Raw genomic sequence first — 4,149 nt, forward strand, 5'->3', positions numbered from 1 at the left:
CTAATAAAATATTTCAATTTTTTCCTAGTGTAATAATACAATTTTTTTAAAGAATTTGGTTAACATCATACATCCAAATTTGATGTGTGTACACATAATATTTATTTCACTGATTATTGTTGAATAAAAAAGCGCATTTTATGTGGCAGGTGAGAAAATGAAATGTTACTTTGTGTAAAATAAATGCAAAGGACATACTATACGTCAGTTGAATGGTGGATATGAGATCATCAACTGTACTCAAGAGTTATAATCATATTTGGTATTGGAATGTCACTTCTTAATTAGGAGAAACTTGCCCCATGCATCAGCTTCTCTTGAGAATAAAATGTCATACTATGTAGCTCTGCATTATTTGTCCTCCTGTTACAATACAATTGATAAACATTATGACTTTTCTTTTCTTTTCAAAACATGCATTGGTTCAACAAAATATGATAGTATTCAAATGCAGCTGAATGTTTAAAGCCATGATGTGAACATATGTCAAATCCACTTATCACAATTTATCAAAGTAAAATGTCAACAAAAATCATTTTTGGATCTAACTGTAGCTCTGTCTGAGTTTGAAGTTGTGGGTTGAGTGACAATGATTCTATTGTTACATCAACAGCAGGTTTAAAATAAAGTATCATACAAAATAATAAATTCCATTACATTAGGTACAATTATCAAAGTTTTTTAGATGTGTTTAGATTATTTTGTGACATGACTTATCAATTTTATGTTAGTATTTTATGTAGTTACTTGTAAGTTAAATTAGCAATCAATTATTGTTGTTAATGTCTTACCTTTAAAAATTTCATTTTCAAATAAATTATGAAGTACTGTTTTTTTGTTCAAACGCCAATCTTGTCAGTCACAATTTCCTGAGAACGGTTCTTGATATTTTGTTGTGAATTGTTACTCCCATGTCAAAACATTTTATCATGCCAAAATAGAGCACATAGGCATTTATGTCCGCATGTAGTGTGGCACCATATGCTATTGTACTCACTACATTTTTTTACCATTAAAGAGAATAGTTTGTCTTTGGCAGAAAACCATTTCAATGACAGCAAAATAAGAGAAAGTTAAGTGCATGCTTTCATAAGTGCAAACTATGTGAACAAATACCATTGGGGAAAGCAGCGTTACTCATAGTGTAAATCACAGCTATACACTAACCGCACTGAACATAAACATTTAAAAGTATATTGATCTTTTATAGGGCATTAAGAAGGAGAAGGTAGCCCCACTTTCCAAAGAGAGTGGTCTGAAAACCGAACAGTTATTGCAAAAAGAAGAGACTGCAGAAGCAGAGCAAAGTGTTGTCCAAAACAGGGAGACAGGAAAGAGCCTAGTTCGAGGAATCAATGGCACAGAATGCATTGCAGCAAAAGAGATGGTCTGCCTATACCAAGAGAGTACTGATTTAAAAAAAAAGTAAGTTAAGTAACGTCTGTTAAAAATATAGCTATATATTATATAAATGTTAGTTTGTGACAGTGACTAGTACTTGTATGTGTACACAAATAAAAACGTGCAATTAAAATAATAATAGTTTTTTACAGGGGAATGCATGCAAGAGAATCTATAGTGATCTTGAATTATGTTATAAATATGTAGCTTCCGTCCTAAGCTGGAAAAAAAAATAAAGCACGCTTCGAATTTTTATTTCCATTTTGTTTATGTTGTTCTGAGTTTTGAGATTTGGAGATAATGTTAACAAGTACCGGGGGCCATATTCACAAGGAGGTTTATCTCTGCTTTTTTGGCTTTAAAAGCCAAGAAAGCGGAGATAAAATTATCTCCCTATTAGCAAACTGTCGCTAACACCAGTTAGCGACAGCTAATAGGAGATAGCGGACATCTTCAAACCCGCTTTGCATGTCAGTGATATTTATCACTAATGACATGCAAAGTGGGCGTGCCAAGATGTTAGTGACTGGAAACATCGCTATCTCCTATTACCAACTTTTTGAGATATTAGTGCAAAGCAAGGAATATCTCCAAAAGCGAACACCTTTCCAGGAGCAGTTCTTAGCCATGTTATCCAATGGGAGTTTGATAACATGGCTAAGAGAATTAGCTTGGTAATGCATGAATATCGCTGACTTTTCAGCCATATTCATGCATTGCGGCCATTTTTTATCGCATTTGCGATAAACCTTGGTAATACCAAGGTTTATCTGCGCTAAAAATCGCCGCCGCCCGGCGATACATTTTTTGTCTCTAACCAAGCAATAGCGATAATTATCGCTATTGCTTGTGAATATGCCCCTCAATGCCTGGAAAAGTGATGTAAAAGATGGACATTGTATTTTAAAAATGTTATAGTCACTGTAGTAAATGTGTTCTCAAAATATATTTGCATCAACAGGTCACTATATCCCAAAGAACAAAAACTAGAATGGATAGAGTGCGAAAAGTGCAAACAGTGGTTACATTCAGACTGTGCAGATGTGCCAATTACAGAACAGTTTGTTGACACTCCATTTTATTGCGGATGCCACAAAAAATTTCCAATCGCATTGGACAGGTAAATATACAGTTTAATATTGAATATATGTAATTATTTAACCTGCTTATTGAAATTGAAGGTGCAAAACTATGAGTCACAGTAAACTTGGATTATTGAAAAGGTAGTTTGTACTGCATACCTACACATTTATATTTAATGAATGATTCAAGTGATATCTTTACTGTTCCTATTACCATGTTTGCATGGTGAAATCCATAATAAATGATTAGGTGTAGATATATCTTCCTATATAATTGGACAATACATTGAAGGAAAATATGAGCAATGGAAACTTCGGAAAAGTAAGTAGTGATACTTGAAATTCCCACATTTGAAGTACAATCGAAGTCACCAGTTGAGGTTAAAGAAGAAACATTATGATTAATAGTTGAGGTTTAGAGGTAGGATGTTCTGCGAAAAGTAAAACATGCAAGACGTTGAGGCTAAAAACTGTTAGGTAGGACAATTGCTACATTTAAACAAACTTAAATGTATGCACATAAATTATTTGTCATTCAGCAGCATTCGAGAATTACTCACATGAATCTATAAGTGACATAATTGGTATTGTGTATTCTTAGAAATCTTCTTAGCTTTTAGAAATGTTAGTCAATACTTCACAATAAACAAGTCTTTATGAGATGATTTATTTTCCTTTTATAAAAAAAAGAGCACTATGTAATTCACAACAAGAAAATTTTATATTTAAATTTTGTCACATAATTATTGAATTTGTGGTTAAGAAATGCACAAGAAGAATTCCACAAATTCTGAATCTGTTGATGGCATTGATTGTAATGATGTTGAATTTTTAAAATATGATGATAATTGAAAATATTAAAAAAAGATTTTATGGGATAGGCATTATTATATTAAAAATAATACTGAATAAGTATTACTGTAAAAAGACTCATCTATACATTAATTATATTCAATGGTTATGTTTTTCAAAATAAAAGGTTAAATTGTCAGACAATCGAATAATATGAATTTATTAATTTGTAGGCTTAAAAAAACCTTGGAAGACAGAAGCATTGTGAATTTACTTACTGAAGATGAGATAAAGGCTAGTATAAGATAATGAGTATTTCTATGATTTTTACATTTTGTTCGTTTAAAACATGTATTCATTAACACCAATGTACTGAAGGGAAATACCTCCAGCAATTATATGTATTATGTTCAAGAGCCATGACATAAAGGAAGGTGGCATGTTGTTTGAAAATTTGTAAAAATGTTGAAAAAAACTTATCTTTATTCATTTCTATCTTCTCTGAAAAAATGTTTTTATTACTTACTTTACTAAGTAATTATGTACCTTCTAGTGATATAGCAACTTTTTTAAAAAAAAACAGTTTACTTAATGACATAGTTTGGTCATATGCATTTTTTAATTAGTTGACAGTGTTCTCTCAATTTAATGTACTTAAACTCATGGTCAGGCTTCCAAATGAGAACCTGGCGATAATTATTAGCGGAACATGTGGATAGGGGTTAAGTATATAGCAATGTAATTGAGTCTTAAAATAAATCGAGGCCTGAGATAATTGAAGAAAAAATTAGTAACTAAATAAGGAAATAATGTGAAGTACTTTGGTGAATATCATAAAAGAGCATGTTTTTGACTCATGAAGTAATAAACAAAA

General features: G+C 31.4%; 1 long non-coding RNA gene across 1 annotated transcript; it reads left to right on the top strand.

Annotated features, from left to right (window-relative positions):
• Window positions 1-1,374: 1,374 nt before the first annotated feature.
• LOC147663509 (uncharacterized) lies at window positions 1,375-3,565 on the top strand. The gene is made up of 3 exons (XR_015305304.1): window positions 1,375-1,425; window positions 2,363-2,521; window positions 3,509-3,565. It is a non-coding gene; the product is annotated as an uncharacterized LOC147663509 (long non-coding RNA).
• Window positions 3,566-4,149: the final 584 nt, after the last annotated feature.

This window comes from Lissotriton vulgaris, unplaced genomic scaffold (genome assembly GCF_964263255.1).
Source record: "Lissotriton vulgaris unplaced genomic scaffold, aLisVul1.2 SCAFFOLD_1060, whole genome shotgun sequence".
Lineage (NCBI taxonomy): Eukaryota > Metazoa > Chordata > Amphibia > Caudata > Salamandridae > Lissotriton > Lissotriton vulgaris.